The sequence below is a fragment of the Vitis vinifera genome, chromosome 6, assembly GCF_030704535.1.
Source record: "Vitis vinifera cultivar Pinot Noir 40024 chromosome 6, ASM3070453v1".
Taxonomy (NCBI): Eukaryota; Viridiplantae; Streptophyta; class Magnoliopsida; order Vitales; family Vitaceae; genus Vitis; species Vitis vinifera.
Genome location: NC_081810.1, coordinates 14,482,331 through 14,496,009, shown reverse-complemented (window position 1 = coordinate 14,496,009; position 13,679 = coordinate 14,482,331).

The window sequence follows — 13,679 nt, the reverse complement described above, 5'->3', positions numbered from 1 at the left end:
ATATGAAAATAAGAATAAATTCCAATTCTTATGAAAGTTAAAATTCAATTATATTATAATTTGAATTCTAAATCGGTTTTTGAGAAAGTGTTGTGATTTTAAAATATTTTATAAAATATTGCTTGTGAAAATAATATTATTTAAATTAAAATAAAAAATAAATAAATAAAGCCTACTTGACGTATGTAAGTAAGTAAGCTGCATGTGGGCATTTGACGAAAATATTGATTGGACAGAGGAAGGAGAGAGGTTACGCTTGAAGATGGAAAAATAGGAGTGAGTCTTCTTAAAAAAGAGGGATCAGACAATGCATAGGCGAGAAAAGTTGGAGAGAACTAAAAGACTGTGAGATGAAATCTAGTTTTGACTTTTGAGAGACCGATAGGAACCATGGGGATGGCAGTGGTTGAGCAATAATGGAAGGGGCCTGTTTTCCACAGGAAATGGGAAAGATTATTGTAGAAATATTTCTATTTTTAAAAAAATATCTGTATTAATTATATTATATTGTTGAATTATTTTAATTATTAAAGTATCTCTGGTTTTCCAAAGATGCCATACATAAAATCTTAACGCACATTAGGTAATTATTTTTTAGAGCATAATAAAAAAATAAGTTTAATAATCAGAAAATTATTTCTATTTTTTGTTTTTATAAATAGAAAACATATTATTTTTGGATAATATTTTTTTAGTTAGTTTAAGTTATTTTCATTTAATTTTTAGTTATTTTCGTTTATTTTTTAATGATCTTTTAACAAATAATTATATAAACATATTAAATTATTAAAAATAAAATATTTGATATAAAAATTATTTTTAAAATTTATTAAAAATACAAATCTTTTTAAAATAGATTTTTGTTCTATAAATATCAAAAAACAGTTTTAAAGAATTGGTTTCGATATTGATTATCAAATAGAAACTTGATATTAAAAGAAGAAAACCTTATTTTTATAAAACAATTTTTAATTTCTTTGGAAAAGGGAGCAGGCAAAGATTGTATTAGTATGATTTATTAAGACTGATAAAGTTGATATTTATTTCATTTGTTGTAATCATCAAATTTAGACCCAATAATTTTCATCCATCGAAGGTATCTTGTTGTTATTATTAATGGCTTTTTGTAATGGTGATTATTAGTGGTACATGGTATGAATTTAATGAGGTGGTAGGAGAATGGTGGATGGATAGGTCCATCAATTTAGTCAGTTTCGATAGGAGCATTGGCATACGAATTATGAGAAGAGTTAATTATTGTAAAGGTGTCAATCAAGAAGATAACCAATAAATTGAAAGGGTTCATGGACACGCTTTTTCATGTCAATTTTAAGTTGGAAATGGCTCAACCACCTCTACCCAAAACAAACAACAAGCTTTCATGTATACTTTGTAAATTTTTTGTTGATATTTTCTAAAATTTGTTTTTAAATACGTTTTTTAATTTTTTTTATTTAAAATAAGTTTCAAAAAATATGATTAAATAGGATCAATATTTTTTTTATTATTAAAAATTAATGAAAATAACTTTTACTTATTCTTTAAAAATTGTTTTTTATTTTATTTTATTTTAAAAAATTATTTTTAAAGAACAACATCTAAACAATGTTACAAATTTTTTTAAATAATTTTTTATTTTTAAAAACAAAAAAAAAAACATTTTTAAATCACACCACAAAACAAGGTCTTAAGAAATGGGGATAACCAGAATATAAAATAATTTAAAGAAAAATAAGCTATAACCAGTATTTAATATAATGTAGAAATATAATTTAGAGATTGTGGGGGCCTTATCCCACGTGTCCATCCACAAGTACTTCCACGTGGCATCACCCCAGCTGGGCCATGTGTCAGTTCTTCATCACTACCCGAACAACCTCCAAGGCATCCGGAGACATCCTGTTCGGACTATTTACGTTGCTGAAGTGGCCCACATCTCCTTGATAGCCTCAAATATTCTCTAGTATACGAGACTATGACTAGCTAACACCATATTGACTGATGAGACTCTTCCCATCCTCACGTCTGTTTAAGTAGATAGGCATGTTCAGTCTCAAGCCATCAACAAGATTGAAAGGGCAACAAGTTGTGTCATGACGTGTCGTCTGATACAACCCCCAGCCGCTTGCAGATGTGATGATTGTCTCGTCACTACTTCGCAATCATCACTACAAGGGTCAACTCAGAACTATGGAGTCTGGCTCCACATTTGAACATTATAAAAACCTTATTGAAATAGAATAGAGGGGGAGGACACTGTGAGTTCTATGATCGTTCTCTCTCTCTCTCTCTCTCTCTCTCTCTCTCTAAGGGCATCTATTCACTCCAAAAATCTAACTTGAGCTTTGGAGGGTATGTCCGGACATCTTTGTGCAAGGAAACATAAAACCTAGATTCTGGTACCGGAACAGGAGCTTTCTCTATCTCATCTAAGGGAGGAATCCATTCTCAGTTGACCAATTATCAACATTGGCATCGTCTGTGGGAAGCGAAATACAAAATGTCAACACTTTCCAGAAGTCGATCGTCGGTCATTAGTAGTGAAGACTAATTCAACTAGCGCGAAAATATAGAAAGACACCAGCACAAGAGCGAGAGACAGATGCAAGCCCTGCTCCACGAGACAAGGAGACTCAAGGAAAAGAACGAAGTGTTGCGTATTTAGGTATCCTCATCAACTTTCCCTCGTAGTTAACAACCTAGAAGTCAATGCACTAACTCCAAGCAAAACAAGGAAACGACATATCCTAGGAATGCAAAGTTCCTCCATAATGAACAAGGAATGCAGCCTGAACAAAGATCCCCGCCAACCTGCCACATGTAACCAGACGAAAGCTCTAACTCCACTAGCGTCTCAACAAAATGAGACACGACAGGAAGTCTCAGCTATCGGATGCAATGTGCTCAAGGTTGGGGCCTCAAATGCCTGGCATGGGAGGGGGGGGGGGGAACTGTGTATAGCGACGGCCCAGGAGGCATGTCCTGGTCCCTCAACTGCACCAGTCGTAACTGGCTAGCCCCCTCATCCACCAGTACAACAACCAGTGGGGGATCTGGTCAGTAGGGGTCCCCCTCGGCTCTATTAGTAGGCGATTGGATGACATGCTCTCCACGCCTTTCAGCCCTCATATCATAAACTACGAACTCTAAGGAGGTTCCTGGTTCCAAAATTCTCTACATATGATGGAACCAACGATCCATTCGACCATATCATGCACTACAGGCAACTCATGACCTTTGACATAGGGAATGACGCTCTACTGTGCAAGGTCTTTCCAACCAGCCTACAAGGCTAGGCTCTTTCATGGTTCCACCACCTTTTGACGAACTCCGTGAACAACTTTCGAGATTTGTCGGAGGCCTTTATGGGACAATATCTGTGCTCAACACGACATAAACAAAACTTCAGTCCCCTGCAGAACATAAGAATGCAGGAAAATGAATCACTGAGGAAATTCGTGAAGCGATTCAAACAGGTTGTGCTCCAAGTAGAATTTTACAGCATGGACGTTGTCCTGCAAATTTTTAAAATGAGTATTTGCCCGGGTACACCCTTCTATGTATCCCTCGTTAAGAAGCCTCTAACGACTATGGACGATTCGTTCAAACGAACAAACAAATATTCCATGCTTGAGGATGGCGTCCGCACAGCTACTCAGCAAGTCCTCGTTACTAGTTGACTTGCCAAAAATGACTCAACTAGGAGCTCCAAAGCCTCGAGCATCTAAAGTAGTACATCTGGTCAGAGAAAAAACGTGGGAAAGTAGCCTAGAATCTGGCCACCACAGCCCCCACAACTTCAGCAGCTCCTAGAGTTGTAATCAACTACATTCATGGGAGGCCCATTGATGAGAAATATAACTCTAAACAGAAGAGGCAAAGATTACTTAGAGCTGCCTCTGTACGAGAACGGGTTAGTTCCATCCAGCCCGAATTGGCTAATAGGGGCATGCGCCCAATAGATGGGGTAATCACATTTCCTCCGATAGACCCCAATTAGGTGTTACAGCCATATCAAGACACCCTCATTCTAACACTAAGGATCAACGATTTCGATGTAAGGTGGATTTTAGTTGATCCAAACAGTTTAGCTGACCTATTACAGATGTCCGCATTCAAACAGATGGAGTTCCCACCATCAGCTTTGGAAAATCCCGTGCGAATACTATTAGGATTCAACGAAGCTTCTACCACCTCTTTGGGTGATATTGTGTTGGTCGTCCAAGCCGGGCCAATTATTCTGAACGTATAATTTTCGGTGGTAGAAGACTTGTCCTCGTTCAACACCATCATGGGGCGCACATGGCTACATGGCATGAAAGTCATTCCATCCACATATCACCAAATGGTGAGTTACCTAACCGAAGACGGACAAATCAACCTCTATGGAAGCCAACTAGCAACACGCAAGTGTTATCAAGTAGCACGCGAGTCCGAGTCCGTCAGTGATAACGAATCACCCACAGAACCAATGGGTGTGACGGAACAATAGCAATTACAGAGCCTAACGGAGAGAGACCTGCCGACGGCTAACCCCCTATAGTCCATACATCAGAGGAAGGTGATCACTTTACTTATGTCAGCTCCCTCCTAGAACCGGAAGGGTTGCAAGCTATTGAAGGAATACTTTAGCAAAATAAAGATATATTCGCATGAACCCATTCAAACATGACTAGAATCCATCCATCAATAGCCTCACATCGGCTTAATGTTATGCCATCCTCAAGACCTGTCCGCCAAAAGGTCCGACGTTTCCATTTAAATAGACAAAAGATCATTCAGACTGAAAATAGGCAAGTTGCTAGCAACCGAATTTATTAGAGAAGTCGAGTATCCCGATTGGTTGGCAAATGTGGTCGTGGTGCCAAAAATGGAGGAAAATGGCAAGTTTGTGTCGATTACACTAACTTGAATGACGTCTACCCAAAGAATAGTTTTTCCTTGCCCCGGATGGATCAAATAGTAGATTCCACCGCCAGACATGGAATGTTCTCCTTCTTAGATGCTTTTTCCGGGTACTACCAAATTCCTATGTACCAACCATATGAAGAAAAAACTGCCTTTATAACACCACATGGACTCTATTGCTACAGAGTCATGCCGTTTGGGCTCAAGAACGTCGGAGCCACTTACCAAAGGTTGATGACAAAGATTTTCAAACCTCTAATCGAACACACTGCAGAGGTGTATATTGACGACATTATGGTGAAGAGCAAAACCAGGGGCGAGCACACTTGACATTTAGAAGAAACCTTTCGTTTGATAAAAGCATACAACATGAAGCAGAATCCGGCCAAGTGCGCCTTTGGAGACAGCACAAACAAGTTCTTGGGATTTATGGTCACACAAAGAGGAATAGAAGTCAATCCAAACCAAATCAAAGTCGTCATGGAGACATTCCCCCCAAGTTCCAAAAAAAAATTGCAGTGCCTCACTGGCCATCTAGCTGCGTTGGGGCACTTTATAGCCTGTTTCACAAACAAGTTAAGGCATTTTTTTCTCACACTAAAAGCAGTCAGCATGACCGAATGGACAAGTGACTGCGAGCAAGCATTTGAAGAAATTAAACGCTATCTTACGCAGTCACCCATTCTAAGTAACCCTCAGCCCAGCGAAGAGTTGTACATGTATCTAGTAGTATTTGATTGAGCTGTCATTGTTGTACTCTTTCACCACGAAAAAGATAAAGAACAAAGACCCATCTACTATGTAAGCAAGGCCATGGTTGATGCAGAAATACGATACTCCAAGATGGAGTAGACGACTTTAGCCTTAAAGAGTATAGCATAGAAGCTCAATCCTTACTTTTAAGCCCATCAGGTAACCGTACTCACAAATCAACCACTCAGAAATTTGCATAAACATGACATGTCTGGAAGAATGCTGAAATGGGCCATAGAGTTGAGCAAGTAAGGAATCCCCAACGAACGACGTGGTTCAAAAGCATGAGTCGGATGCTCATATGAACCAGCCCAAGGGCTCGAAATGACAACATGTCCTTTTGTCGTGCCCTTGGTGGAATCTGGAAGTCCAGTCACCAATTGTAGTGACGGAATATGAGAAGACAAACTGAAAACTTCTTTCTGACTCATCTTGATTGTATAGACGAATAGAACCTCCAACAAAGAAAGGTCCAAGTGGTATAGCATATTCAAGATGCTACACCCCATCAGTATCCTCACTGCGTTCAGATGGAGAAAGGTTGGGGGAATCTTTGCAAAGTGGAGAAACTGTTTGAAAAGGGAAGGAAGAGGAAAGCGGAGCCCGACATTAAACTACTCCTTGCTGAAAATGATAGCATTAAAGGACTCCTCCTCGGTTGACACGGGACTACCATCCATCAAACGAATAACAATCCCGCCCAACACACAGAAGCGCTCCCTAAACTCCTGTGTAGTAAAGAGTTTGATGAGCTTCTCCTCATTCATCCGTCTGACGTCTTCTCTTGGTTTCACGTTTTTCTTACCTTTACCAACTTCACTGGTAGAAGCAGTACCCCCTTGTGATGACATGCTGAAGCGATGGGCTGAGTAAGACCCGCACGACACAACAACCGAATGTTATAAGGTAGTCACCTGGCCCTCTTGCTTGTAAGCAATACTTCAGTTGTGCAAGGGATAACCTACACTAGCTCAAAGCCCATATGCGGACAGAGCCCTAGCAGCGCAACCTACAGGGTAGACCCCATCCAAGAGTCTCCTCCTTTAACCATACCCCACAAAGGTCTTGACCCAACTAGAAACCAAACTAAAAAAGCCCTGGTCCTATTAAGACCTCACCAAACCAATCATTGGCAGTGGCCGCCTTACCCGAAAAATAACCAAAAGTGTTCTACATTTTGTACACCACAACTAAACAAAAATTCCAAACTCCAAAAAATCCCCAATAGCAATCAAGCAATAAAAATACAGAACCAATATGGGGAATGAAGGCTTACCAAGGTTCAGAAGTAACACTACTGGTAAAAGCTAAGCCCTCTTGAGCTAAAACTAGGGAAAGTGGCGGAGTCACCGGAAAGATGGATCGCCATTGGAGTTGTAGTGGTACAGAATGCAAGAGTCGTCAGAGAAAATGAATGGTACGGCAACGCGACGGTGGTGACTGGAGATTGTAGAATGCAGAAAGATAATGGCGAGAGAAGAGAAAGCCTTGGAGACAAGAAACGTCCAAATGAATCCTAAAAGGTCTAGGGTCCTATATTTATAGGGGACCAAAACCTTAGGGATCCCAAAAGATAGTCGTCAGGGGACATAGCCCGAAGCGACACACCCCTTGACAAAACACCTTGGTGGAAGTAGCCTTCCTATAAACATCTGACATGTCTCACCCACACTGGAGGACTCCAAGGGACAATTTCAGCTTGTCCACCCCTGCCCGGACATAAGCAAACGTGCTGAGGGGGGTATTGTGGGGGCCTTATCCCACGTGTCCACCCACAAGTACTTCCACGTGTCTATCCACGTGGCATCACCCCAGCTGGGCCACTTGTCAATTCTTCATCACTACTCAGACAACCTTCAAGGCATCCAGAGACATCCTTTTTAGACTGTTTGCCCTGCTGAAGCGGCCCACATCTCCTTGATAGCCTCAAATCTTCTCTGATATACGAGACCATGACTAGCTGACACCAGATTGACTGATGGGACTCTTTCCATCCTCACGTCTACTTCAATAGATAAGCATGCTCAATCTCAGGCCATCAACAAGGTTGAAGGGACGACAATCTGTGTCATGACGTGCCATTTGACGTAGCCCCCAACCGCCTGCAGATGTGATGATTGCCCCGTCACTACTTCGCAATCATCACTACAAGGGCCAACTCAGCACTACAGAGCCTAACTCCACATTTGAACATTATAAAAACCCTACTAAAATAGAACAGATGGAGGCGGGGACACTGTGAGTTCTATGATCGCTCTCTCTCTTTCTCTCTCCAAGGGCATCTATTCACTTCAAAAATCTAACTTGAACTTCGAAGGGTGTGTCCGGACAACTTGTCTTGACATTTTTGTGCAGTGAAGCATAAAACCCAGATTCTGATATTGGAACAGGAGTTTTCTCTGCCTCGTCTAAGGGAGGAATCCATCCTCAGTTGACCAGGTATCAATAGAGATCTTAGTGCATCAATATTGTCTCAACTTGAACTCTTGTAATCCTCAAAACAAAATTTGAGGTCCTTAATTACCTTCAAGAAGCTATAAAGAATAAATGAATCGAAATTCAACAATTAAATGAATTTTAGACAAAAAGAATTATATGATAAATCATATATAATGTGTGAGAGTTTGAGAGATTTTAGAGAAAGAAGATCCTAATATATTTGTTAAAAAATAGGAAGTGCCTTTGAAACATCAAAGGAGTCTATCAGCAACAAACTAGTGAAAATGGTCACACGGTAGAGGTCACCTCAATATTACTAATTAAAAGTCAGTTTTATAGTGATTTTATAAAATATTTTTAATTTAAAATATATATTTAAAAAAAAAAGTACTTGATAAATTTTAACAAATATTTTTAAAATTTTGAAAAATAATTTATAATATTAAAAAATAACTTATAATGTTTTTTAAAAAATACTTAGGATGTGTTTGATAGTGATTTTAAAAGGTATTTCTAGTCTTTTTAAAACTTAATTTTTTTTATCTTTCAAGCATAAAAATAAAATAAAATAATAATAAATAAAAAACTAGAAACACTTCCTAAAATCACTACCAAATGCAATCTCGTTTTTTACAATGATTTTAGAAAGTTTTTTTTTCATATTTTTAACACTTTGAAAATTTTTATCTTTTAAGTATTAAAAATGTTAAAAACACTTTTTAAAATCATTGTTAAACACACTCTTAAGTTGCGTTTGACAATGATTTTATGAAAGTGTTTTCAATATTTCTAATACTTTAAAAATAAAAATTTCCAAGTATTAGAAAAACCAAAAACGTTTTTTAGAATCAATAACTGACAGTGATTCTATAAAATGTTTCTAACATTTTTAGTACTTGAATAATAAAAAATTTCAAGTATTAAGCTTTCTAACGCTTGAGAATTTTTATCAAAAAAATTGTTTTCAAGTGCTAATAAGACTAGAAATACTTTCTATAATTATTGTTAAACAAGCTTTTAATAAATGTTTCTTCTTAAAAACACTTTCAAATAAAATACTTTCCTAAAAAACACTTTGAATAAAATCACTATCAAATACCCTCTAAATAAAGCTTCATCATGTTAGTGTTTGGACAAAATACGAAATGATAAGTTGTTTGTTTTTATTAAGTGTTAAATATTAAATTTATTTAATATTAAGCATTAAATTTTTTTTATAAAATTGATTGTTATATTTGTTCTTAGTTTAATTTAAAAACTAATAATTTGAAAAAAAATAAAAATATTTTAAATATCATAATTTAAATTATGATAAAAAAAAATGTATAATGATTAAACATTTAAATAGTTAAGAAATAAGATATTAGTAATTATATAGTAATTAAATTTTTAAATTATGATTGATGGCTAATAAAATATTGGAAGTTTTTAAATCAACAATTGTTTTCATATATTGTACCTTTGGATTCATGCATTGGTGATTGAAATGTGTTTTATCATTGAAATTAATTCATTAATTTTTGGATTTTTAATGTGGGAAAGAGTATCAAATTCTAACTTAAAAAAAAATGATTAGAATTATTAATTCTAATAGATATGTTGTGGAGTTTTTATTAAAAAATGATAATAGTTAGATTATTTTGGTTTTTTATATTATAAGAGTTTGAGTTTTAAAAATTTATGGTAAATTTATTTCTAATTCAAAATTTATTATGTCAAAAATTTATATTTAAATTAAATATTACTTTTCATGCCCTAAAACATAATTCTCTTTTAAATAAAAATAAAAACATTTCCAAACGAGCATTAAAAAAAATGAAGATAAATCCTTATGCAAGTTACTTTCTAAGGACAATAAAACCAAACTATCCTTCGGTGACTGAATGAAGCCTTAATAGAATGCCTTTTTTTGTCGAAAACCAAACAGGGCCCATGTTAATGTTCCGGAGTCAAAAATGTTAATTTGAGAGAGGTCCAGTCCATCATCTAGGCAGATCAACGTCATACGTACGGCGTCGTTTCATCTACAGATCCCAGCCCCCCAACATTAAAATCTACCACCTGTAAATAGTTGACCAAAGACCAACGCAGTCCAGCAAGTTGACAATTCATCGAATCAATGATTAGTGTATTTATCCATTCGCAATATAATAAGGTGCAGTAATGCAGCACAGTGTCCGGGCTATTCTCAGCCACGTAGTTTGCCTCCATTTCTAACGTACGCCATGTAGGCTGTGAATGAGTGGATTCGCAACTGTCAAATGATAACATGCACTAGGTGACACGTTGGGGGTTTTTGTTTTGGCTCGCCGGAGTTCCCTCGGTGGAGCCCCCCTAAGGGTTTGGTGCAGTCTGGTAATGCTCCGGCAAGTGCTGGATTTGGCTACCATGCGCACATGCAGTTCTCGGAAAACGACGCGGATAACTTGGGGTGACTCCGTTGGTGGTCTGCGGTGGCGCAGGACCCACGGCTTTGCCAAATGCTAACGTGCTCAGTCAGATGTATGTGCCCAAAATTATTTTCTAGAAAATCTAAATTTAAAATACTATGATTTGTTTTGCACTTTTGCATAATGTTTACCTTTTATTTCTACGTGTTGGGGTATGACTTCCTCCTAGCCTTTTATTTTTTAAAAATATATTAATTCTATTTAATTTTATATAAAAAATAACTAAGAGTAAATTATAAAAATCACCTTTATACTTCATCTCAAATAAATTATACCTAAATATCAAATAAACTCTTTTATTAAAAAATTTTAATCAGAATTTGATAAAAATACTTGTATCATGATCAAGTATATAATTGCACAATTGCTCATGTTAGGGTGAGTCCAATTTGTCTACATCCTGTATGGGTTTTAAAATTCCAATGGATTTTCACAAATGCCTCAACTAATCTACTTCACTTAAAAAATACTTTTTATAAGATGAATAAAAGATAGATTGAAAAACTTCAATACTAGTATAGCAAGTTGAGCTCACAACACAATGGAAAGTTAGGATTGAGTTGAAGGTGTGCTAGAGATTCACAAGTTGAGAATTGAATGCACTAAAAGGGTTTTGAATGAGAGAATATGATAAGTAAGCAATTGACGGATCAAGGTATTTTCTTTTGTAAAAACTCTTAAATACTTTGATATATAGATGAACAACTCCAAAACCTTAGATTCATCACTTGGGCTCGATTAATTGAATAACTAGTTAAATTGATTAATTAATCATTAGACGTTAAATGCCTTAACATATGATCATTGAAACAGAGACAAGGGAAGAAAAATGTAAATATCATTTTATAGTGATTTGGTTTGATCCCGACCTATGCCCACTCTTCTCAAACTCTAACTAAGACGCATTATTCTAAAACTTCAATTTAAGCCTCCAACTTGTATCATTATATTATGATTATAATACTCCATTACAATTCTTTTGCAAGTGAATAGGCTCACTTTAATATCACTCCTGAGATTTTCAAAGTGAAAGAAAAAAATCAAAGTAATCTCAATTTATAAGATTATCTCACAAAATATATCAGAAGTTAGGATTTAATCAAGGTATACTAAAAAAAGTTTTTGCTAAGTAAGTAATAAATGTACTAGTTTTTTATATCATAAATACAATTTGATTGGTCCTTGATTAATTGAGGTTCTACCTTAATCAATTGAATCATCATTATGCTAATATGAGCCTAATCAATTGAACCAATTCCCCTTGTACTTGATGATTTTTGAAATGATTTTATAAGTTTTAAGGTCAAATTATCAATGAGAAATGACAACTAAGCTTTCAAAGCACTTTATAAACCCTATAAACATGATTTTGAGATGATTTAAGCTCAAATTTCATTTAAAGTATAGATTCATCCAATTTTTGGAATTCAAGCTCAATTTAGACAAATTTTGAATGAGTTTGAAAACTTTTAGGTGCATGGGATTTTCAAAACAATCTTAGTGTACTATGAAACAATCTTACGTAAGGTTCCATAGGGTTTTGAATGTGTATGTCGAAGCCTTCATTGATTTAAAATTGTTCATGTCTGATGCTTGATTAAATTTATTGAAAATTGAAATATTAATCTTAATGAAATCACTAGTGCTATTAACCTTATTTTATTATCATCAAAACTCAAATAGAAAAAAACTTAGACTAATAAAAATACTTATTAAATACTAATATAAGAATTATTTTCACTAATTCCTTTGATTATTAAAAGTGATTTTCAAGCATTCTTTAAATTAATAAAGGTGATCTTCGTCAATATGTCAAACGCTTATTTATAAAGAAAATGTATTTTTAAGTATTAGAAAATATTTTTAATCTTTTTAAGCCTTCTTTTAGATAGTTTTATATTTTAATTTTACCAAGAAGTTGGTATGATTCGAACCAAAGTCATAATTTGTAAAAAGCAATATTGATAATATAAAAATGATAGAAAACACTAAAAAACTTTTTATATGACTTAAAATCGAGTTTTTACAAGAAATAATATTTTCTTAATTTTTATATTAAACTTTTTATTTTAAGTTTTTGGAGTAGTCAAAATTAGGCAGCAAGTCCAACGAGGTCTATCTCTTTTTAACTCATCCAAAATCGTACAAGATGATCATTGGTGATCTTTAGAATCTTACTTATAAAATCAATTTAAGCATTTGAAACACGGCATATGTAAAATTCATTATTAGAGCCCTCACCTAACTCTACTAAATGTTTATTCATGCACTTGGACTGTCACAATGAAATCAAGGACAGTTCATCTGCAGCCACTTGGAAGCAAGATGACATGTGTGTGACCCAATCATAGACATGATTATTTAAGATGGAAATTGTACTATATAAAACCAATCTCCGGCCGTTGCTTACAGACTAATGTGATTATGAAAGTGCAAGTGTGGAGATCTAGTAATGGAGAGTATGCCACTAGTATTCATTACCACTTTGAATATATATCATACAACAGTTAAGAAGGTAGGTATACATCCCAATTGAGAGGAGCCAAAGTCCCTAGTGGAGTTTGAAAGTGGGCCACTGTCAATCATATTTGATAAAAAATTAGGTAAGTGGGTTAACATTTTAATAAAAGTAGCAACAATGGAATCTTTGACGAGAGAAGATGTATACTTGTATGATATAAAATTGGACAGGAGAGTTTCACTATCATGTGCATGGCAGAGCCTCTGCCATGTTCCTCTCAAAGCTGCCCCTGATTTGGTGCGATTTCAACAACGTGGTGGTCCTTTCCCTGCACCTTAAGTTATAAACACCACATGCCTCCAATACTTATTATGACACATTATTATTATTTCTGTTTTTTCTTTCTTCCTTTTTGAAATATCCATCTTGTTAAAAAGAGTAATATGGTGTTTGTTTTTTTATCCATTTACCGAAAGTAATTTGTTTTTAGAGTTTATGTTATTTATGATTTATTATAATTTTTTAACCGAATTAAAAAAATCAAAATTTTAGTTTATTCTAAGTAAAAAATAATATATACATTTTTTTTATTTTTTAATATTTAATAATAATAAAATATTAAAAAACAAACGACTTACTTATTACTTAACACTGTTAAATATTATTTA